Raw genomic sequence first — 26,283 nt, forward strand, 5'->3', positions numbered from 1 at the left:
GAGAGTACACAGCCATGGGACAGGGGGCACTTCCAAGGCCAAACAGGTTGCCCCCAAACAGTAATGCAACCACATGGGCAGGATGGAGGCAAAATGCTGGTGGTAACCCAAAGAAGAAAAACCTATTTTTACTCCAGAGTCTAGCTTTTAGACTCCATTGTCCCCTGGAATCTGATCTGTAAGGCTGATCCAAAAAGCACCCTCTGAAAACGCTGAGCGGAGTGGTCTCTAGAGAGGCAAAAGGGACACATTCATCCAGATAATATCAGGTAACTAAATAAAATTGTCTAAATGGCTGCCTTAAGGCATTTAATATCTGCCTGGGACAGACAGATATGATGTCAAAGCTATAGGAGGTCTGTTTCTGACCGGATTGGTGGCTGGAGGCACCCCAATATGTTTCCTGGTTTCTGGGGTCCGGGCATAGGTTGGAATCTTGAGTAAATAGCCATTGGACTACCTTATTTTGCATAAATCTGCAGGCAAAAATCAAGGTTTCAGTGATTTTGATGTTTATAGTATTAGAGCAAGTATTACATAGGGATTCTGAGAGTCAAAAAGCATTTTGTAACTTCAGTGCTGAAAAAACTTGCCTATTTCTGTGAAAGAAGATTTTCATGGAATTGAAAACAGATCTTCCAAACTTCATTCTAGGGTGTCAAAAGCCACACACTTGTTTTAACTATAATGTTATGAAACAGTTAAGTAAAAAGCAAAATATTGTTGACTGCATGAGCTGGAAGTCTTAAAAGGCTTGCTTTCATTCTGCGTGAGTCACTGTAAAGAGCCTTGCTTCTTTTTTTATTTCTGGGAAGTAAATCTGAACTCACCAGCCATTGTCTCAAAGCAAAAAGTTTTAAATCAAAAGGGAGAAGAAGAAAGAATTAAAAAAAATCAAGTTCAGCAAACTTTTGTAGTGCAGAAGAAGAGCCACTAAGCATACAGTCATGTATTTTTAGAGTAAATGACATGTGCTTTTTGCTCTGGTGAGCGATCCATATTTTAAATGTCCCCATATACCATTATCATGCATAAAAACCTGTCACTATTATTCATGTCTTTTTCCCAATATCCATATTTTGACATTACCACTGAAAAGATCCAGTGTGCTCAGTGGCTTCTTAAAAATAAATAATTGAAAGCTACTGTAAATTATATTAAGCCTCGACATGGCTGACCCTCTCTTGCTTCAGTCCGTTGCTATCTCTTTAAATGTATTCACTCATAAATTATATTGTAATTTGGAGGTGCTGAAGTCTTAAGTTTTTTTACTCAAATGTAACTTCCTTCCCAATGCATAATTCATTTTCACTTTGTTCTTGGTGCTGCGTGTGCAATCGCATTTTTGGCAGCCAAATGCAGGCTGAAATCAACAACTCTGTAAAGGGTGAGAATGAAATCAGAATGGACGGCTTGGCGGAAGAAATATTAAGCGTGTCACAATGTTTTGTACTCTATCTTGTGAAATGGAGACAAAAACCTCAAACAACTCTTGAGTTTAAAAGGAATGACATTTAAAGTCTGAAAATTATCCACTGCTGATGTCATGCTGTTGTTGCATTTAATTACTTTTCACATCACATAAACTGATGGTTCCTGAATGTTTTTATGCCATGAGATTTTTTGATGGAGAGCATACTCTCCCATTTTCCATTTTTTAAACTGGAATAAGTCAGTCAATCTCTGTGGACACAGATGTGACATATCAGGCTTATCTGATAAAAATGAGTGTCACTAACTTCAGAATACTGACCTTATTTTCTGAAATAGGGTCCTTGCGAAGGCTTGAACCCTGCCCCCCCCCCCCCAAAATTAGTATGTTATTGGGTAAAAATTTCAACTGCTTTAGCAGGAAAGTAGCTTTGCAACCTTGTGCTGACTGACAGTCATACCTCTGTTTTTATCTTTTCAACATGAATAAGTAGTACTGAAAACAGACCCATTCAAAAATAACATCCTCCAGTATTATGGTTTTCTTAACATGTAGTTACACCTGCAAGGCAGCAGACTGAAGTGCAGCTGCAATGTGATGGATCAGTGACAGAAACATGTCATGTTGATAAGCATTCATGAAGATTTCACATGATCAAGCATAAAGATGACAAGTTTTTGTTTTTTATTTTCTTTCTGAGATCACACAGCACCTTCAAGATAGGAAGGTGAAGAGGAAGCTGCATAAATTTTAAAAATACTAAGAAAATTAGGAGCGTAGAAGGATCAACTTACAGTATAATAGATAACACATGATGACCCAGGAACACTTACATGGAACTAGTCAGGAACACTTACATGGAACTAGTGAAAGCCAGAGATGGTGGTTAGGGGTAAGCTGTTATAAGAATTAAAGATGGAAAAGAAAATAGGGCTCAAAAAGGCAGCTGAGGAACAGAAACACCTCTCCCCATCAGAGTTTACTAAAGGACTTGTCATTTACCTGAATAGAGTCATTGTGTTATAAATAAGCACCTCTGTAGTATTAAAAGTGCCTAAATCCAGTGATGTGAGGCTGACCATCTGTGATGACTACCATAACCTATGAGTCAGCTATGACAGCCCACCTAAACAACATAAATGCTCTTTTTCTTATTTCTTCTTTCTTGGCTCCCTACTCCCCACTTGCCTCAGTTCTCTGTTGGATGTTCAACCTTTTGTCTGTTCCTCTGAAAAATGTCACAACTGAGACCCTCGAGCACTGTTTCATTCCTTAAGTGACCAATGTCTTCCTGACACCTCTCTCTGTCCCTGACTGGCCTTTTTTCATCACAGCTTTAGTTAGGAGGATAAAAAAGCCAGCAGAACTCAAGATCACAGTTTCAATGTCATGAGTGACACACCTTTGCTTTTTTTTGTCTAGCTTTTCCTCAATTCCAGCTTATGATCCGTGCTTTTCCCTCCTGATTTCTCACTATCCATCTGTCCCAGCATTGCACCTTGTGCTCATTGTTACAGCAGAGAGACAAGTATTGTTTGTATGATAACACCTCCCATCCCAGTCTGCCTCTGTGTTTTTTTTTTCATGTTGTTCTGCAGGACTGGAACAGCTGTCCTGAGGTAGTATGCCAAGCCCCTTAACCTTGCATTATTCAAATCTCTCCCTAGGGAAGGAGGAAAGTCTGTGAGCATCATCCACTTACGGGAATCTTTTGTCAGTGTATATGGTGTTACCTCAGCCCTACTCCTCTTGCCAGAGAGAAAAAGTCTATTGCACTAAACAGGTTCTTCTCAAAAGACTGAGATGTTCAACTTGGCTCATTAAGACAGTGAATGTGAAGACAAAGAAAATAGTTCAAATGGGACATTTTACTAATCTGTTTTTAAGTCTCTGACACACATAAAAAAAAAAAAATCAAAATGAATAACAAGGGGGAAAAGGAAAATATCTGAAATAGAATCTACATCCGTAGATTTTGACAGCTGCAATATTATAGGGTGAATTAATGTTCCATAAATATACGCTGGGCATTTCCATTATAGTATTGTCAGCTCCCATTGTCAGTTAACAGGTGCCTCTATAGTAAACCACATCTGACTTCTGAGCCGTACCTTGAGTTGTATTTTCTGATATCAAATTATACTATGATGGCATGAAACCAGTCTTTAATTGTTCTACTAAAAAATCCCCCTCCAAAGAAAAAGCAAAACCAAACAAAAAGACCTCAACAAAATAAAACAAAAAAATCACAAAAAAAAAACCCCAAAAAAACCAAACAAGAAAAACAAGGGAAAATTTTGCAATTGCATTATACTCATCATACCACAGATTATCTTATAGTGGAGTGAGTTGATGTGTAATTATAAACTGCATTACTCACATCAACAAGTATAGAAAAGAGAAAGGCATTAGCTATTTTAGTTATTTTCAGAGCTATCTGTAAGGCAAACCTTAAATGAAAATCAGCAGTTAAAACCAGGACTTATTTCAGATACTGAATTGCTGCTAAGAATGATGGCTAACTAGAAAAAACACCTCCAACACCTAAAAGGAAATGATGCAAATATGAGGGAATTTCTGTACAAAAATGGCATGGAATCATTGACTGCATGTGACTGTGTGAAAGTGGGATACCCTTTTTTATCAAAACAGTACTTTTTTTTTTCCGCCCAGCAAATAAAAGTAGATAAAATTGAGGCTCTGTTTTATGCCAGATTTTTTTTGGTTTTGGTTTTGTTTTTTTCCTTTTCCCCATCTCTCATTGTTTTATTTATTTATTAAATTAGTGACATGTAGCTTGTCAGGACACGTGGCACAGGAGAACTTTAGCATTAACTTAGCCCTCAGGGGAATGTTTGAAAATCTCTGTGTATCCAGCAAGCAACAACATTACAGATTGGTGAGTTGGTCACAGTAGCAAAGACTTTTCCTTGCATTACCACATCACAGGAAGTTTCTGAGAGAAAGCCTCAACTTCACACACCCTTAACTTCAAACAAAAGACTTATGCAATTTTTCTCAGTCCTTCATTGCCTAAGAAGCCACTGAGAATGAAATGTCACAGTCCTCCTTAGCACAAAAGTAAATGTGGGATATAATTGTTTGTCATCTTTCATTTAAGTTGTGGTTCCATTAGAATTTCAGGCATGCTTAATCCAGCCACAGCCAACTGTCTAAACAAGCAAACCTCAGTTTTTCTACTGCATCAGCAACCAGCTAAATAATATCAGCTTATATTTTAACATGGATTTTCTCTGGCTTCCTGAAAGTGCTATTTCCTCTGCTCGCTGCCATAGGCTAGTTACATGTAGTGGAGCTTAGTTTCAGACACCCTGAATATAATGAGAAAAACTAGCATCAGACATAACAATGATGGCAGCAGAAATCTGAGAGAGGCTGTCCTATCACAATTCCTGCCTCAGCCTTTCATTTGTGGTAAACCTGGAGTAAATAACAACAACAACAACAACAACAACAACAATAATAATAATAATAATAACAACAATAATAATAATAATAATAATAATAATAATCCCAAACAAAACATCTCTCCCCCAAACACAAAAAAAATAAAACAAAACCCCCTCAGTTGTGGACTAGACCTCTTAGAAACTGCTATTTTTATTACACCAGTCTTATGGCAAAAATAGTATGACATTCTATGGGTTCCCAGGTTTAAGGCTGGATCTATCCTTTACTGCTTGGACAAACTCAGCTGGACTTATGACCATACAACAAATTCTGTAGTGAAATCGGGAACAGACATAGGATGTTTGCAGACTTTGATCATCCAATTTATCCATAAAAATATCTGTATTACTACTAGTCCAAGGAGTATGCTATTACCAAAAATTCAAATTATCAACATACAATGTTGGTAGTTTTTTTATACATATAAAGCTAAAATAAATATCTTCTCAGCCTGGTTTATCATTGCTAGTTTCTCCTTTTATTCCTTTGTGAGTCTTACTTGCCTAAAAAATCCTCTGCTTCCAAAGCAATTACATCATTAGTAGTTCTGTAGGCACTCGTTAATTGTTCATGTGGTCTTCAGAGTTAAGCAGAATGCATCGCTTATTTGATTCCTTTCTAATTAATTGACAGTACATTGATGTGTAAGTGCCAATATCACTTCTGCTGATTCTGTAGATTTTGACAGTGAAACAGACAACCCTGAACTGAACTGCTGTCAAATAATCTCACCTAATTTCTCTTTTACTTGTCTGAATGGAAGGATATTCACAACTCCACTGAACTGCAGGAATGGGAAACCTCAGGGATGATCTCCAGGTCTGTACAAAGCATAGTGTGACCTTGGGGAAGCAGACATGGCCAAGATTTGAGTCTATTAGTGTTAAATCCAAAGCTTTGATTGTTAAGCAGTAGCATTCTTGACAGACCACCAAAACTTTGGTTTCTCACAAGAGTCTCTCAGAGGACTTAAGAGCAAAGATGCTTAATAGCATTGTTCATCCAAATGCTGCCAACTTTGTTGGGGTCCATTTGCAGAAATAAAAGCACTATTAAAACAGATTGCTTTGTGAGAGTTTGAGTATTCTCTCTTTTCCTAAGGGCTAATATATATATATATATATATATATATAAAATATATATGTGGCTAATATATATATATATATTCATAAATGCTCTTTTCCACCATATTTTTCAGAATAATTCTTTTGCTCCCAAGTGTGAAAATAATGTATATATAGGGATTACACCAACCTCCTGCATGTTAAAAGTCTTAGCTCATATTCATTAGTTTAGCCCTTCCTAAAGATATGCATTTTTTGCACTATCTATTCTTCTTAAATTCAACTCATCTCTATGCCAGAGATTTTAAAACATATTACATTCCTCACGCTCCTTCTTAGCCGAGTGTGGGGCTTTACTGCATGAAACACCGAATTTACTGAGATGAAAAGTTAGTGCAATATTGGTCCTGAAATGTAGGTGGTATTGTTATCTTTTCATAGCTACATATACACCTCTCTTGAGGAGATTTCTTTCAGCTTCAGTCTTGGAGACAGTGCTTTTGAGTCAATATTATGCTGTGATAATTCTTTGAAACTTTATTTCTTTATATTAGCACCACTGGACAATATCCTTCTTTGAGTGAAACACCATCATTTACCAGTAGCTTATATTCATACTAGTCCCTGTAGCACAATTCAGAAACACATTTTCTATTTACATTTGTCTCTCCCAGCTCTCATTTCACTTCCCAGAGCTTTTCTCCCCATGCTGTAATAGGCCTGAATTTTGATGAGTCCAAAACACAAAGCAGCCATCATGAATGACTTATTTAGATGCACAACTTTTAGCATACTGCTGATTCTGTTACTACATCAGTCAAGTTTCCTGACTACTCTTCCTGAGATGTAACAGCTCCAGAAGGATTTGGAGAAACACTACAATAGCCTGAGAGTTGCATTTGTTCTCGCTTTTGCTGTTGCCCAGGCCTGATTAGAAGAAATGTTCCCGTTAGCTAATTGCTTTCTCAGTGGTGACAGATGGCCAAAGGGTGCATATGAGGGGAAAAAACAGAAAGGAAAAGGGTTAATGTTGCAGATCACCTCGTTCCCCTTTTATTTAGGCTCCTCTAAAGCTGTTGATTTAATGGACTGATCTCTGATTGGGGTTGGAGCACTGACTGGAGAATCAAGCCCACGAGGTTTAGTGACCTCCGGGTAAAGGCACTGCAGGTGTGTGGCTAACAAGGTGCTAATTGGGAACCAGAGTGAGGATGAAAGCAGTTACAAGCAGTTGGTCAAGAGGCAGCATTGTACCCCTAAGAGCTGCAAGTGCCGGGCTTTGTGTCTGGCAGGAGAGGAGAGCTCTGCTCCCGGCTGCTTTACTGCCGCATCCTGGGTGAGAGGGTTTTCATCAGGAGGAGCTGGCAATGCTCTCCTGTGCCTTTCATGCAAACCGCTGAATCTGAGAGGAAAGTCAGACTCTTAATTAAGGGGTGTGGATGCAGCTTAGAGCATTGTCTTTCCGTAGGAGCTCAGATACAAAGAGAAAATCCTTCAGCAAGAGGCTGCAGGTTCTGCATCTACTTTTCTTGAGAAAGTTGTGCCGCCTTCATTTCTCTGTCCTCCCCACTCCCCTTTTTTTTTTTGTTTTGTTTTGTTTTGTTTGGTTGGCTGGTTTTTTGTTTGTTGTTGTTGTGTTGCATTTTGATTTTTTTTTTTAATACATTGTCAGATCAATTTAGCCCGCTCTCCTTTACTCTTTGCTCTCACTACCCAAGATGTGCACCTGCTAGCGCAACTTCACCATGCTCGGGGTCCCCTACATCTGAAATCAGCAGAGAAAAGAGAAAATGAAATATTGTAGGTAAAAATGCACATGCTCAAGGGTGAAAGCAATGCTGGCAGCAACAAGAACTTTGACCATGTTTTTGTACTCCACCTGATATAAACCCTCGATTTTGTTTCCCTGGCCATTTTCTTGGTTTTAAAAGAGTATTTTTTGCAAAGAAAGGAAAAAGGTACCAGCTTTCAAGTGTATTGGTCAGCACTTCCATGAGAAGCCTGCCTTATATAGGATTTTGATTTAGAGCTTGATGAAAGATGTACATGCTTCCTTCAACATGCAAATTTCTCTTCCTTTCCAGGTGGCTGCTCATTGTGCTTGTTTTTGCTTTAATGCAATATTGACAGCTTTGTCATCAACAAATCTTTAACTTTTAAGTAACTGGGAGTAAGGGGGGAAAGAATAAATGACTGATGTATTAGTGCCAGTGCTTGTACAATGTTCTTTTGTGAGTTTTGTTGTAGGGGTTTTTGTGTCTTTTATTTTTAAACAGCCATCAGCTGTACTTTAAATTGCTGCTGAGATGAATGGATGCTAATAGAAGGTATTCCAGAAGTTTGTTTTCTAATCAGATCAGACTGGATCTTACTAATAAAAGTGACTACTGTGAGCAGAAATGTTTGTGACTAAATAATCAGTTGTGTTATTGGGAAGTGATTAAATTGCCTAAGGAAAACTTATAAATAACACCTAGTTTACTAAGATTTAAATTAAGGGCCATTTCCCTCCCCCCCCCCCATCAATCTATTCTGAATTGCTTTTCTGTTTAATTAATTTATTTATCTTTATTCTTTTTTATTTATTAATATCAGTCATTTTGCTTATTCTGTAACTTACAGCTGTGTTGAACTGTGACTATATTGCAAGGAACACTGACATCAGTCTCCTCCACTTAATTGAGGGGGAAAACTGTGGTATAAGAAGGGGAGATGTAACTAGGAGCAATTGTAAAGTATCAGCTGACATAAAAGTGAAGCTTAACCTAGGCTGAAGAAAAGAAAATTAGTGGTGTAAAAATATCACCTTGTGCAACTGACATATTTTTAAATAACGGGAACGTTTTCTTCCTGTTTTAAACATAATATTTGCATTTTGACATGAAAACAAAACAAGTAATGATTTTTGCAGAGTTCTGGTACCTTAAAAAAGCATCTCAGTTACCTTTATTGGTATTTTTATCAGAAGGTGGGATTTGGGATAATATGCTTAGCACAATTGACTTTAGGGAAAGCCTGAACTTTTCCCCTCCTTCAGTTCAAAAAGACAGTACTCCAAAGAAATAGACCATAAAGTATATCCTTCTTGATTTAGACCCTGTGTTGGCACTTAAATTCAACTGAGTTATTAAATCATTTTGACTCTATCAAATGCTCAAGTGCTTTGCTGACTTGAGATCTTAGTGAGGCCACCTGCAATGGTTCCTTGTTGGTCTCTGGTGGAGGTTCTGCCCAAAGGGGAATAGATGATTCCAAATCTTTCTCTTTTTCACTGGTTTTTCTACCTTGAGCACATCCCTCCCCAGTTCAGGCTTGATTGCTTGATTACAGTGCTGAGCACACAATGGCACTCAACCAAGAATGTTTCATAATTAGCAGCACTGATAACCGACAGAGACAATATTAAAATACTAGTTAATGGCTACAGTGCAACAATGTTAATGGGTTAAATTATTTTCTTGCCTTCACAATGCAGCTTAGAAAAAATGATTCTTCTTATTTCTCATAGTTGAACTGTTAATTTCTATGTTAAACACGAGGCACCTTCTATTAAAGAAAAAAAACCAACAAACCAACAAAAACCCCAAATCCGAAAATCTCCTGCCTTAATTAAAGATGAAATACTTTCCTCTAATTAGCAAAACTTACAAATAAAGTCCCGATCTCCTACAGCAACAAGTATGAGTTCTAACAGCCTTCATTATTATTCCTGAAGGGACAAACGACACTATGGTTCATTGTGAAGGAGTTGGAATTCATGTCCCACAGGAATGGATTGAGGATCTCACTCAGAGACTTTGGTGTTTTATTTCTGGTTATCCATGATGCCTGCATATGAGAGGAACCCTCTTGTCCTCAGATGTTCACACATAGAGGAAAATTGTCTCTAATAGCAGAGCCATAATACATTTAACATTTGATGGAGTAAAACCTGTAGCTTTTATTTGACCCAGTCAGGGACTGCAAATGCAGGACCCCAAGACCATAAGGATTTGATTTTTAGAAGTGAAATTATCCATAGTTGAGTTTCTTAAGTGGTCTGAGTTCTCCAAAATAAGGTAGCTATTTTCCTGACATGAACAGGTGGTTAAAAACATTCTTATGACCACAAAGTAGCTCACTGTTGCAGAAGCAGTTGCAAAGAGTGTCTAATTTTCCAAGCTCACAGCATCTTTTATTCCTTTTATTATTTATTTTTCTCTCACTTTTTTATTTCATGTAATTAATAGGATGTTTTTATTTATACTTTCTTGTAATTATAACCTACCCCACTAGGAAGGACAGGAATAAAATTATCAAAGATTCCAAATAAATCTGTGACAAAAAAAACCCCAAAATTACTAAACTAAAACTAAACCAAACAAACAAACCAACAAAACAACCAACCAATCTGCCTTTAGTCAAACAAACAAGCAATAATTTGAGTTTATTATTAACTTAATTTATAAAATAAATTAAATTAGGATTTTGTTTAGTGGTATAAAAAAACTTGAGCAAAAGAAGCTTTTATTCTTGATACTCCACTGCAGGCAAAAAACATTTATAAAGTATATGTAACATATATATATATATATATATGTATGTATATGTTAGATATTTTATTTATATTGACAAATAGGTACATAATCACATATGCATAACATCTTAATTTTGCAGGATGGAGGAAGGGGGAAGAAAAGTGCTTTGCTTTGGCAGTGTTTAGTTCCAGAAAGAAGTATTTCAGTATTGGAAATAACGTGCAATCACTGGTATTACAGTTCTTTATCTCCCTGTTACATTCAGAACTATAGTTTTTTTTATTAACCTGGAGCACTAATATGGGAAAAAAGGAGAGGGAGAGTGAGTAGATTTGCCTCTCATGTTTCCAGAAATTGCCTCCTATTCTTCTCCAAATGGAAACCCAGTAAGTGTGACACTTCACAGGCAGCTGTTCAGAAGAGGATCAGGATATTACTACATCCTCTCAGGCTAGTGGGCGCCTAGCAAGCATTTGCAGAGCTCAGTAGGAAAACTGGAGTACTGGGAAATCACATTTGAATATCCATTCATTTCTCTCCTGCATATGTGGATAATGGATATTGGGTACTTCATGGCATATGTCCATGGAGGTCCAGAAGTGTGTACACACATAAATACCACCACAGCAGTCCTGAAATTTATTTTTTGAAATTTTCTTTATGGCTATAAATCCCAGGAGGTCAAGGACAAGTAATGGACTGTGAATCTGTAGCAGATCTGACAGCTTCTAGTGGATATGAGCCTTGATCTCTGAGTTTTTATTTCAGATCCTTCTGTACACCCGTCGTCCCGCCATTGCAGTGGGACTAAAATGGGATAATGACTCTATTCCAGGGCATTAATGGGCAGAACATGTTTGCAATGTGTTTAGCTGCCATCAATATTAATGCACTCATTTGAGGGGCAATAAATTGATAGAGTGTGGCCTTATAATGCATAAAAATTGCATCAGCTTCAGAGCCATAATGGAAAATTCCTCCATGAGTTGAAGTAATTGGGGAAGGGACTTTTCTTAGAGCCATTTTATTTGGCACTTTGAGTACTCAGACTTCGACAAGATCAGTCTTGTTGTATTCCTTTAGAATCTCAGTGGGTCAAAACCAAAGGGTTGTTATGATGTACTAAAAACTTAAAAAATAGTGAGTGAATAAGCTGTCTTTGTTGTTTTGTTGGAGGAAGATTATGAGGAGAAGTTGCCTTTCCGTAATGACCATGTTAGAAATGAATAAGCTATATTTACCTCCAGCTTTATTATTCTAAGAAAATCACTTTATAATATTTTAAAAGAGCAAACAGTGCATTAAGAAAGTTATATATATATATATATTTAAATACCTATGTCTGCCTCTCACCTATAGCCAAAAGATGCCAGAACATCTTAGTGAGTGGCCCTTTAGTCTGTATCTATATTAGTAAAGCAAATGTTGCATTTCTGTGCTCTGAATGTGAATGTCTTTTTTGTTGCTACAAGTATTCCTGGCCTGGGTTTGGTCTGGACTAACTGGTCAGCTCCCAAAGAGTCCCTGTTCATCACTGACTATTATCATGCATTATAGACCCAACAGGCAGCAGAAAGGTGTCCATCCTTTTCACAGGGCTAGATAGATAGCGGGAAGCTGAGTAATTTAGTGTGGTTCTTTTGCCTCTGTGACTGAACAGTCCCAGGGATTTATTTAATTTACAGCTAAAAATTTTCCATCAAAAACTTTTCTGACAGTAATTTAAGAGCCAGTAAAAACTATGCCATATTATTTAATTAAGCCAGATAGCATATATGTGCTGTAGCAGAATGACAATCCTACTAAAAAAAAAAAAAAAGTTATGTGTGGAGATTGACACACCAAATCATACTTAAATGTACGTGTAAGATAGTCAGAAGGGTGATTCACTTTTATCTATGGTAGCACATGTCACTTGGCACTGATGACATCTATTCCAGGCTCTTGGACAGGGTATAAGTTGTGGCAAATGTCATTTTGGTAAGACAAGAAAGACTTGATGTGTGCCAGAGAGGACTCACCAAAACAACATAGTGCAGGTTGATTAAATCCCTAAATTAAAGCCCAGCCAATGTCAGGCACAGACATATATAAAGAATAGATGTTATAAGGCAAGGAGCTGGGAAAACCCATGAAAAATGACATAAAAATCAAGTAGTGCCATGGATTCTTTTACAGGCCAATTTAGGAATGATTGACAGATGTGGTCATAACCTAGACTGAAAAATGCAAATAATAAATATCCTAGACACACACACACACACATACACACACATACACACACCCACAGAGTAGGAAAAATACAAGGTCTGAGAACTGATCCAGCAAACCAGCCTGACAGAGAGGGGATATGACACTCTGCTGCCTGCTGAAATAGAGATGTAGAGAGCTGGATGACAACAGCATGCTGAAAAACACTGTAGCCCATAGCTCCTCATTATCTTCGTATCTGTGACTCTACATCCTGACCTGTGGGGGATGCCTTAGGGTACATATCCTGAGGTAAGATATATCCAGCAAAGGCTGAGCAGGAAATGTTGCACAAAGCCAGCATGGAGAGAGACTGGGCAAATCTAGGAAGTGGGCAGCTTTGCAGTTCTCTTTTCCTCTTGGGTCTCTTCTGAAGGCCATAATCATGAAAACACAGAGTTTCTTTCAGTTTGGGACAGGCAACAAGTAAGCCTTGAAAAGCTGCAGGCATGATGAAGATGATGATGAGGGTGATGATGGAACAGTGGACTCTGTAATGTGAGGATGAGGAAAATGTGAATTATCTCTAAATTGTGAAAGAGAAAGCCTGAGACAAAAAGTAAGCAAACAGTATGGAGGTTTTCTAAAGCATCCACAAGAGATTACTGCCCATCCTCCATCACTGTTCACTCCGTGAACCCATCACACCCACAGCAATTTTAGGTTGCCTTCAATAGTGATCTCTCACTAATACCAAACTTTGTATTGTGCTAACCCTTGGTTGCCATGCCTTTCACTTGGGATCCTGATGCATTTGGCATTTTTAGAGAAAGAGCAGGACCTGGTCAAAATGGGAATCTGTGTTTGTCTCCCTCTCTTCACTCTTTTAACCTCCCAGGCCCCGGCAGTGGTGATCAGCAGCGGTCTCAGCACTCCTGTGGTCTTCATGCACCTCCTACCTCTCTGTTTCCACTTCTCCAGGGCACCTCATCTGCTCCCAGTGGGGAAAGGCTGATTTCTGTATTCTGGGACAGGAAGAAGGGATGAAAAAGCAATGCAGTCACCACCAAGGGGGCTTTTCAAACCCCAGAAGGCCATGGATCCTTTCTTCTCTTTCTCCAACTCTTTTCTCATTTACATTTAGACAAATGACATATAGTAATTAGGTTCCCTACTCTGCCAAAACTTTAAATAGGATCCTTTAAAAATAGCCTTTAAAACTTTTTTTTTTTTTTCAGTCAATGAACAATAGAAACAGTCTGCTTTTTAACACTTTTTTTAAACAATAGTCATTTGGAAATGCAGACTGAATGCTGACAAGTTTGACTAGCACAGAGAGTTTTGAAGCCTATTGTGGCACTTTCTGTCTTTTTTACTTCATCCCCCTCCACCTCTCCCTTTTGCTTCTTCCTTTCATTCACCATTGACAATGTATGCATTCATAATTGAAGAAATTCTTTTCTTAATGACTTACAGTTGTACAAGTTGTTGCTCTTGTCAGTGATGTGCCTGCTGTTTCTGCAAACTAAACACATTTGACTGCTAATTTCCCATTGAAAGACATTGGAAGGTTCCTGAAATTAATGGTGTAAGACAAGTTTACTAACTGGTAGGCTCTGATGTGAAAATTAGTGTGTCTCCTCTACAGAAGCTAAGTGCAGGAAGTTGGCATAGCAGTGAGAAGCCTGAATACTCATAAAGATCCTCAGCAAGGAAGAAAAAAAAAATTAAAGATTTCCCATATTTCAGGCCTGGAAACAGCAAGAAATAGACAAAAATATCAGAGTATATGGGCATGGAGAAGGGGAAAGTAGACTCCTTAGCAACAAGAGGAAATTGGAGGATTTTTCATGTAGAAAACACTTTTACTCTGAGAAATCGATGACTGTTAAGGACCTGCTGTTGGTATTTTGTTTCAGTATAGTATGTGTTAAGTTATGAGCAATTCTTGTGGGAAATTGAGAGGATTTTTAAGCCAGGAGGTTACAGTACACAACTTTGGTTACTTATGAAACAGAAATAGCAGAGGAAAAAAATTCATAAAACCATGGAAATTGAACATTCTCTTCCATTAATGTAAATGAGGATTTCTTTGGTTAAAGCTACTGAAAATTCTGCCAGGTGATGTGAGAACAATTTGTCCTACTTCTTTGAAGAAAAAAGAGAGTATTCCTGGTTGACCATTTGCTCAGGAACATAGATCTAACACATACAGGAAGCCATTGCAGTTTTCACCTAAAAAGGTTCTGTCCTTAAACACATGTGTGTTTAAGTGTGTCACATGAAGCAATCAAACTCCATATCCAGGTTTTGCTATTTCTGCTTAGTCTTAGAAAGAAATACACAGGTGTTTTTTTGTTTTTTTTTCTTAGAAATATTTCCTTGATGAGTGAAAGACTGACTTCTCTTCTTTAGTAGTTTTGGGTGTTTTTTACTATCAAGGTCCTCAATTAATTATTCAAAACACAATCTATTTCATTTTATTTTATACAACAGAATCGAAGCATATTATCTGATAGAATTATTTTATATTTTTGCTTTGAAATGATGCTATTTTTAATATGTTCTGGTGTAGACTTTGTTATCCCAGTAATAGTAGACCTAAATGAATTTTGAAAATTATGCAGTTTTTGCTGAGATGGAACTCTGTTAAAATAAAAGTAAATTATTTAAGAAAAAATGTTGCCTACATTAAGGAATGTGTTCTTGCTGTTGTGATTGATCCCCAGACTAGGAAAATATCAGACAACAATTATGATGAGTAATACATGTAACCCAAAAATTTCAAGTGGCAATTACAATTTCATCATCCTGTCCTCCTTCTGGGTGACTTGCCCAATATTTACCTCAAATTATAGGCTACACTGACTTCCCAAACACAAATGAGCAAAATTTTATATCCAATGTTTGTACGTCGAATCCATGTAAAACCAACAAATAAGAACAAATCAAAGTAAAACCCACAAAGATTTGTCCAACTGCTGCTCCAGCGTATTCACTTCAAAAATAGAATCTATGAAGCTGTTTTTTTTGACTGCTCAGAGAACCTCTTAAGTAAATGATCTTGGGGCTGATTAATTCTGTATCCTGTTAAAAATTCAAAGTAAGCATAAGCAGGAATAGAGTGCTAATGGCTATGCTGTAATCACATCAGGTAACAAGGGATGAACTCAGTCTGTTTTGGAGAGCACCATGAGAGCTCTTACAACAATGAATGATCAGTACTGTTCTATGTGGACTTCTCTTAAAGGGACTAGTAACCTCTACTGATTTTCAGAAGATGTGTTTTCTTGTGAAGATTTAAGTATTTTCACCCATCACTCATCTTCTACGTGAATATCAATGATCATAAAGGGTAATATATAAAAGTACTTGAGGTGAGTGTGTTTTCTGCTGTCTCCCCAGTGAACTGAGATGTAGATGAAAGATAAAAATAAGAAAGACAAGAGAGTTCAATGGAGAAATACATGTCCTGTACACCAAGAATTAATTTAATAAGAAGCTTCTCCTGCTAGTGGGCGATTAAACTAAATTGCCAGTCTAAACTTTTCTATGCTGCATTTCAAATGTCAACACATTACATTGCTATTCCTCTTAATTTCTCACAAAGAAAATGCAAAATGAATTCATTATGCTGGAGTAAGTGGAAAAAATGATGAGTTTCTCCAGAAGAGTAGGCAATGGGGAGAGATTGGGCAAGGCGATTATATTGAGATATTTGAATAGCTGGCCATTAGCAGGAGGATCCCCATTACTTTGCTGATAATTATATCCTCTTCGCTATGACTTCCCAGTGGAATAATACAATGTTCCCAGTGCAGGAGATAATGAAAAATACCATTCAGGTGGTACATATATGCCAAGAGGAGTGTGTTGTATTTCTTCCCTTCCCCCATCATGTAGATTGCAATAGCACGCACCTACACGATATGTTAATGTGTGTTTGGTTGTTCAGGGCTGTGTGCAGGGCAAATAAATGTATCTTGAAAATGGAGCTGGCAGTGGAATATCATTCTCCCAGTGTAATTATCTCCTGTGTTTAGTGGGCCCGGTGTATTGCTGAGTACATTTTTGTTAGCTATTATGTAAATGACTTTCAAAGCCCACCACATTGTAATAATGAGGACTTTGGAAGGGATCTTATAGAGATGAAGTTCTTTTTTTTTTTTTTCCTATTTTAAAGAGATATGTATGTTTCTCCTAATTAATCCATCATTTTGCAGACACGTTTCTGTTCAGCAATCAAGGAAAATGAAACAAACAAACAAAAAAAAGAAAGTAGGAGGGAAAATACAACATAAGAACACCCACTCATTTACAGTAACTATTTTTTCCCACTGATACATAAAATCTCTCATGTGTTATTGCTGCCTTATCACTTCTTGGCATTTTTATTGCTGTTCTATTTTCAGTTTGAGGGAATCTTGCTGCATACTGTATATCTGTCTCAGATTCATTAATTTTCAGAGAAAACTCAATTTGCATCAAAATACTTTGCTGTTTGGATGTTACTTTACATATCTTGGGGCCTCATGGCTTGCATGAGAACTTTGCCTTCCAATTATTTACCAAAAGGGAGAAAAGAAATGCCACTGAGATTGCTCAAATTTGAATACTGCAGAAGAAGCAGAATTTTGTTCTTGGTTTCTCCTATGAAAGCCTTTTATTGGACAACCCATGTCATTGGTTTGGTTTGACTTGAATTTGATTTGTTCTAGTATTTAACAAGAATCATAAATGAATGTACATTAAGTTCAGTAATGACCCGTGGTAACCAATTTTTCATTATATGTGCCTCCATAAAAAAAGTTTTAAACATTTACAGGTCATGCAATAGGAATACTTTTTATTATATTTTTATACAAGTAGAAATATTCACTTGGATACTATTAATGAATTTTATGAAAGAAGCTGTAAAAATCTGGGGGACTAGATTCCCTTCTTATTAAACAGTCACTGTGGCATAAGTTTAAATGCCTTTAGTGAAGGGACAGTAAGTGCAGTAAGTGTTTCTCTTTTGTTTATTTTGGTTTGTAGGTTTGGGGAAATGGAGGAGGTTGAGATAAAAGAGAGAAACTGGGTCATTTTATCTGGTGTTAACAAGATGAATCATAGAATCATAGAATGGCCTGGGTTGGAAAGAATCTTAAATATCCCTGGGCTTCAAAGCCCCAATCTATGAAGTTCAGTTGGTTTTGAATTGAACTTTCCATTGTAAAAAACAATGTATCAGTGGAAGGAAAAATAATCTGCAACATATTTTTTTTCCCACAAAGTGTATGAAAATGAGACAGAAACTCCTGAATGTCCTTTTGTATTTGAGCATCTATGCTGATAATATTGTCATGTGTGTGAACTTCTTCAGGTTCAGTTGGCACTGTGAAATGTCTAGAGTAACAAAAATATATGAAAATATACTTGGAATAGAATCTGCAATGAAGATGTGGAAGTTTGTTATTAACACAATAAATCAGCATAAATACAACCCCCCAGAGCAAAAACTTTATTATATTAGTTGCAGATAAATAGTTGTGTGTGTTACCTGCAATGAGCTGATCCTGATTCCTGTGTTTTGATGCATTGACTTCCCCTCCTCTTTCTCTTCATTTTGCCCTTTCATACTCTTATTTCTACTTTTTTTTTTCTGTCTGTGTATTTTTTTCAATAATCCTTTTACTCAGATACATTTGTAGTTCTCATGTGCAAAAAAAGTAAAGTTTTGTGAATATTGAGAACTATTCATTGGTCTTTGCTTTCCCTTTTCCTAGGGATTACTTAAATAAACAATGTCTGTGGACAATGTATAAATCAAGAACTTTGAATATTAAGTAAAAAGGATTGTGTCCACTTTGCTCCCACTTTTCTTCCTCTAGAAACTTGACATATGAGATGAAAAATAACCAGAAAGTATATCTTGAGTAATAGGCCAAAGCAATATGTTTTCTTGTGCTTCTCCATATTTACATAGCACATGTTTATGTTAACAACAGAAAAAATCAGCTAGTTAATAATCTTCATAGTAACTAAGCAGGTGTAAAAGCTTATGACCTTCTACAAAAAAAAAAAAAATCTATCTTTAACACATACTGCAATTAATATGTATGTGTGTCTTCCAGATAGTACCAGATTTTGGTGAGAACACACTGAAAGAAAATCTGTTTCTATTCTTTTTGTAAAAAGGAAATACATAGATTAGATGGGAAGAAAGAATGTTATTTCATAATGGGCTTTTTTTTTCTGTTTTATTATTATTTGCTTAAATTAATACTTAATGTTTCATTTCATTAGTGCTATGCTTAATGTTATTTCAATTAGTTTGGGGGGAGTTTTTTTGTGTTTATGTGACACAGCTTGAAATGCTTGGACAGAATCATGGAAATGGAATAAATCTGTTGACGTCAATCTAATTGTGCAATCTACACAGCGGTGTTGAAAGTCGATCAATACAAAACATGTTTTACATATTTCAATATAAATTTCCTCCTGTCACTCAGCAGTGGTTACTCACCATAAAAATGTATATTTTCAACAAAAAGGAAATTATGAACTTTAAAGACTGGAATCTCATTCTGCAATCTGTGTTCGAGAAAAATCACTTTAGCTTGCCTTACAAATGACCTAGAGAGGCCTCCTACTGAAAAGTGATGGTTTTCATTCTCCATCTTCAGTCAAATTTTAGCATCCTTCCTGAGGGAGCCAGCTGTCACTTGGTTAAGGGTTTGGAAATCTAGGCACAAGCCTACTTTTATTTCATCAAGACAATTCAGATAATGTGGGCGCGTCCAAATAGCTATTAGAGAGAGTGTTAGCTTCCACTTGGTCATTAGGCTGGGATTCATCTGACTAAATGTAGACATCAATGAGGTAGCCACATATTTTTTATCTTGTCACCCCAGCCAATGAGGGAAACAAGGTCATGATTCATCTTGTCCTTAAGAAAATGCTCAGAATACATTAGATGAATTACTATTCCTCTCCCTAGGCAATAACAAAGAGTACCCAAAATGCTCAGAGGTAGATGTCTGGTGTAGATAACAAAGACTAAAGATGATGAATCACAACATAAATATTTGGGTCTTTTTCCATAGATTCCAAGTAATTTTTTATTTCTCAAGACTGTTTCAGACTAACGGATTAAACACTCTTTAAGCTTGTCCTAGTCTGACTTTTTGAGTCAAAGACAACACAGGAAACTCTGAAAGGTCATTCATCTGAACCTGTGTGAGACATCTGACTTTCTCTGTTGATTATTAACTTTTTATCTTAGAGTGTGATTCTTCCCATAGAGGTTTTTTCTGCCTAAAAGACATATCTAAATTTAACATCTTTCCCCTTCCTTCTTGTGTCACAGAATGCTGCCATCACAGTAATGCCCAAACTTTGTTTGATGTCACTTGGACCTTCAAAGAAATTTTTAGAGAGCTATTTAAACATATTCCTAAAAATCTTAGGACATTGCATTGCCCTTGTATAACACATGCCCAGACCTTTCTGTTAACATAATAAAGAAGAAGCTTTGGAGGTCATGCCCCTATCTTCACTTTTTTTGGAAGCCCATTCTTCGCATTCCAGATCTGTGTCTTCTAATCACTCAGGGCGTACTAGTCATGTGATACATGCTGAGATGACATCACTGTATCAAATGTCCATTAGTCACTTTTTATTTCAGTCAAAGGGCCAGCTAATTAAATCATGACTGCCAAGTTCCACAAAACCAACAAGAAAACAGTGTTGTTTCTATGCAACATGGTGTGCCACCAGAATTTGCCTTCAGAGTAATGTCAGAAAGATCTCCAGGGTCCTCAATTTATAAAGCCATCCTAGAAAGTTGTCCTTGTCTTTCCTTCAAAGGGAGAAGGCTATGGTTAAGGGGACCCATTTCAGAACAGACCAGATGCCTGTACAATTTGTTTCTCCTTATTTAGCAATAACAAATGAAGTGTGCTACAGAAAAAAAAAAAAAAAAAAAAAAAAACCACCAAAAAAAACCCAGCAAAAAACCAAAAAAAAAACCCCAAAAAACCCCAAAAAAACCCAACAAACAAACAAAACAAAAACAAAACCAAAAACAAACAAAAACAAAAAAACAGAGTTCATACAAATGAGCAGAGAAAGAATCAGGGGAAGATCTGTCAGAATGTCTACCCCAGAAGAAAAAAAATAAAAGGCAAGAAAACAAAACAAAACAAAACAAAATGTCCTCCCACATGAACATCATGATCATTACCAATATTTAAATGTTTAGGGAAATAATTTTGAAAAATAGGTCCTGTAAATTCAGTTTACAAAACTGGTTTTTTCAAAGACAAATTATAAGAAGTGACTGTGAGTCAATACTGGTCACATCAAACTTGTAAATGAGGACAGGGTCTATTACTGCTTTTGTTACTGTGCATTTGACTGCCATCTCAGTAAAAAAATATTTACATTACTACCCTCTCTTTCTCTTTTCTATCTGCCTTTTCTCCATTTAGACATACTTTCTTTGTTCAACTCTCTCCAGCCAGGATGTCTGTGACACTCCAGGAAGACATTTTTATGACTGATATGTACAGTAAATGTGCTCACTTCAAAAAACGTGCTGTAAAAGGTCTACCCCATCTGACTCCATGTTCTCCCTGATGTCTCATTTCCGTGAAAAATAGATACCTTAAGAGCAGGACAGCAACAAATTTCACAGTCATGGTCTTGTGCTTCATTTTAGCATTTACAACAGCCTTGGGACCTAACCAGGGAACCCAAGTGGTGGAAGGTCAGGCATGTGCTAGCACTAAACTGGGCAGGCAAGACCGTAAGCATTCTGCTGAATTTGGTGTATGAACTTTGATAAAATGCGTTAATTAACACAGACATCAGGTAGTTTAAGACAATGTCTCTAAATCTGTTCATTCCAGCATCACCTGCTTTAAAATATAGTTGTAGATTTTGGGTCTATTTTAAAAGCTATAATTTTGTAATTTAATAACAGGTTATTTTATTTCTGATTTATTCATTCTGCTAAACTACCACAATTCTGACTATTTCCCAAAGCATGATGAATGTCACTGAAGAAAAAAAGAGTTGCACCATTTATCCCAACTTCAAGTGTGTCACTGGGGTATTTTATGAAAATCCTTTCACTAGGATTTTCTTCTGAGAAGCTGAGAAGCCTCAGAGAGGAAATGTGGACAATAACTGTCTGATGGCTGTGGAATGTGGTCTGGAGATGGCTTACCAAGAGGTGCATCTTTGATTGTTCTCATATGAATTGTTTTTACTTGATGACCAATCATGGTCCAGCTGTGTCGAGGCTCTGAGCAGTCACGGGTTTTTATTATCATTCTATTCCTTTCTAGCTTTCTGATGTATCCTTTCTCTCTATTCTTTTAGTATAGTTTTAGTATAGCATTTTTAATATAATATCATAAAATAATAAATCAACCTTCTGAAGTATGGAGTCAAGATTCTCATCTCTTCCCTTGTCAAAGTTGCCTGCAAATTCCATATTTGGTGACCCTGAGTGTGTGGCACACAAGTGGTCCTTTTATCTGACAGAATCACAGAATCATTTAGGTTGGCAAAGATGCCTGAGATCACTGAGACCAAGCTTTGACTGACTGCCACATTGTCAAATGGACCATGGCCCTGGGTGCCACACCTGGTCATTTCTGAAGCACCTCCAGGGTGGTGAGTCCACCACCTCTCTGTGCTTAACGACTCTTTCCATTAAGAATTTCCTGCCCATATCTGGTCTGAACCTCTCCTAGCACAGTTTGCTGCTGTGTCCTCTTGTCCTGCCACTACTGTGGAAGAAGAGACCAGCCCCAGCTTGCTACAGCAGTTTGTGTGTATTCTACAGAATGTCAGACTGAGGAACACTGGAAGACACCAGGTCTTATAGTCCAAACTTCCTGCTCTAGCAGAGTGCCCCAAAACATGTTGCTCTGGATTTTGTCCTGACAGTTTTTAGCATTTCCAGGGAAATAGTAAATACAGGCTTCTCAGCTTCTCTGGGCAGCCTGTTCCAGAGCTCAGTCACTCTCACACAGAAGTTCTTCAGATTCAGCTGTAACTTCCTGTGTTCCAGTCCCTGCCCATTGCCTCATGTCCTATTTCATGTCACTACCAAGAAGACTTTTCCTCTGTCCTATTGACACCCTCACCTGTACCCCTTTGAGGTAATAAAATAAGAACCAACCAAATAAATAAACCCACTAAGAAAACCCCAACTGCAGCAAAAATAAGTATTTCCCAAATCAAAGTATGAGAAAAAAGTTAGTAAATTTTGTTCGTAACATAAAGTGTTCCTTGTCATGAGCAAATTTGCTTAGTTTTGTTTAGGGTTTTTTGGGTTTTGGGTTTGTTTTTTTTTGTTTTGTTTTGTTTTGTTTTTTCTTCTTTTTCTCTTATCTTCTCCTGAAAGAGAAACCTATGAGTTCATTAAATTTTTTGGTCTAATAGTGTATAACATATAGTTGAGGAATGAAGAAAATAAGCCAAATTTTTTCAGGAATTTAAGAGTAGATTTTTATTCTGGAGCTTAGATATCTTAGGGTATAGGATATTTAAGATAAGGGCTGATGCTTTGTGTATAACATGCTGTCTTCTTACACACCAGAAAACAACCTATGTAAGACTGTATCAACCTGTGTTATTAGGAGGAATAATACTGACTAGGAGCTAGAATCTTTCCAGAGGATGCAGTCAAAATCTTTATTTTCTTACTAATTTTCCCTTCTTCTAGCATTTCCACTGAGGAGTTTCAGTTTCCACAAGCAAATGTGCTCCTGTGAGGACACTGAGCACACCTTAAGGGAAGACTGAGGTGAGCATTGTTTAGATTATCAACCAACTCTGGCTCAGAGTTCCTTCATGAGTTTTTTTCAATATACCTCTGTAAAATGTGTAAGGAAAAGACTCCAAATCTTTTTTGAAGGTTGAAACACATTTGAACAGTGCTGGGGAAGAGAGATGTAAAATGGTGTGGCTTTTGCACATCTTTGCTTTTTCTTTGCAATTGAAATTAATTTATTATGTCAATGATTGACAAATGTGCTTTCCAGTCACCGAGGAGCACTCTTAGATATGAGGAGCCTGCCTCAGAATGCAGACACTGTAAAATTTCACAATTTTATGTGAATTATTTCTGGACAGAATATGTTTGAAATCAACGAGGTTCAACCAAGGTTAAAATCATTCACTCATAGGGTGTTCCTCATAAGAGAAACTGAGACAAATAACTACCGTTGAAGGAAACAAAATGCCAGAGATCAGATGAGAAAGCAATTAATGGACAATACTAGGTACACAATTGTGAAGGTTTTATACTACATATAAGACCAATTAATGTAAAATATGTTCTCTTTTCTTTTAAATAAATAAAAAAAAGAACCTCAGCAAAACAAGACAATAAAACAAGACAATAAAAACAAGATGTTCTTAATTACTTGTACGTATGTGTGTTCCAGATTTCAGGATCACTAAGTGATTTCTTCAGGCAGCTCTTGGGATTTCTAATAGAGACTGCTGTATGAAATCAAAACATCATTAGAGAGACATCTAGTTTATACTGGTAGGTTATCCCTTCCATCAGGGCCTGGCTTTCGTAGAAAGAAATTTCTTCATTGAAGACAATTCCAGCCCATTCTTTGCCAGACTATTCCAAGTCTGTTAGAACTCTTTCTGAGGCTAAAAACTAATTCCACCTCTAGAAAACAAACCTTCAGGAGCCAGTCAGAAATCAACTGGTGTCCATATGGAAACGTGTTTAGGAGTTACCTATATGTAATTCAGTATTTGATGCTATGGGACAATATATATATATATATATATATATATATATATATATATATATATATATGAAACAATATTTACTGAAGATATGTACAATTTTTCCACAAAAGTCTAGCCAACTGATATTTTCAGTGGTTTCCGGTTCTGCAAAAAATACATCCTTTAAGTGCTTTACTGTATCTAATTGGTGCATTTGCTATATTAGTACTGTTTGCTCTGCTGTGGTTTCCTAATCATATCTCTTTCTCTCCTTGAATAGATAAAAAAACCAGTCCAGTTTCACTTGCCTATGTACCTTTCTTTGTCTACATTTTGTAGATTGTTGTAATCCCTCTGCTGCAATGGTTGTTCTTTAAAATGTCTTCATGGCTTTAGGTTTTTTTTCATTTTTTTACCCTGACACATTTCTTCTTTCTTTGTCAGCTCAGTTGGTTAGACCTTGGTGTCAATAGGATCAAGAAGGTGTGTTCAATCCCCGTATGGGACATTCACTTAAAAGCTGGACTCTATGATCTCTCTTTCTACTCAGACTATTCTGTGTCTCATTGTGATTCCTTTTTAATTTTATATTTTTCCCCTTCTCCTTGTATTTCCTTTACTACTTTCACAGTGAAAACTTAAAATCTCTACTGGGAAGTAGGAAGTAAATCCATTATGGATTTCCTTTGAGGAGAGGAGAGGAGAGGAGAGGAGAGGAGAGGAGAGGAGAGGAGAGGAGAGGAGAGGAGAGGAGAAATAAGATTTTTCTTATTTTGAACATTTCAGCAGCTCTAAAAACTAGTTTTGAGATGTTGGTGGGGGCAGGGAAGTGAAGGATGGTAATTTTTTTGTTACTTATTTCCCCTGTAGAGACCTGAATGCCAATCGACTCTTCTCACAGCACCACCTACTGTGGTGGTCTAGCTGCAGGCTAGTGTGGGGAAAGATTAAGCTTTTTCATCTGTAGTGTTACAGTTCCTGGGAGGCTCCTGCACTGCTGTTTCTGTAAAGAGATTTATAGAAGCACTTGATGAATTTTAGTCATTTTTTTATCAGTCTGTAACCATAGAAATGTGTGTGTGGAGACCACTGCCATCTTAGACACTGCTGCAATTTCTACAAATCATCTTACTTGCCTGCCTTATACCTTGTTTTATATCAAACTTTTCATTAGGAAGGAATAAGACAGTTTGTATACAGAAACAGTAACCTAGTGCATCTTTATGCTGGTCATGCAGTGCAGAACACCACAAGAATGAGCTGGAGGAACAAGGCAGGGACTTTGTAGGAGAAGCGGTTCACCTGATGGTGTAGGGTTGTCACAGATGAGAGTACAAAGCCCTTTACATTCTCTTTCATACACATAGACATGTCAGGAAGAAAGAAGTCTAAGGGATCTAACAGTGGATATTTCATTGTCCTCAAGATATTATTAATGTCTATTGCCCCTGAGACGCTTTCTATCCAAAAACGCCTCCCAACTAATTCAAGGTTGCTGAGAATGAATCTTTTGGGCTGAGTGTTCTCAGATACAGTAAATAAACCACCTGGTCTCAGTGCAGAAGTTAATATGTAGATATCACTCTGGTGTCTTGTCCTGTGGCTCTTGGAATGCGAGATCAAAATGATAACCAGTGGTTTGTGTTTAATTAAACAAGGTGACAGAACTGGGTGTTCAGCAGCTGCCTCTCAGAATAGCAATGCTTGTCTTCAGTATCGCAGAATCACTGAAAACCAGAATGGGTCAGGTTGAAAGACACCAGGGCATGATCTGGTCCAGCCTCCCTGCTCCAGTAGGGCCATCCCAGAGCACAGGGCACAGGATTGTGTCCAGAGGGGTCTGGAATATCTCCAGTGA

This window comes from Motacilla alba, chromosome Z (assembly GCF_015832195.1).
Source record: "Motacilla alba alba isolate MOTALB_02 chromosome Z, Motacilla_alba_V1.0_pri, whole genome shotgun sequence".
NCBI classification, from domain to species: domain Eukaryota; kingdom Metazoa; phylum Chordata; class Aves; order Passeriformes; family Motacillidae; genus Motacilla; species Motacilla alba.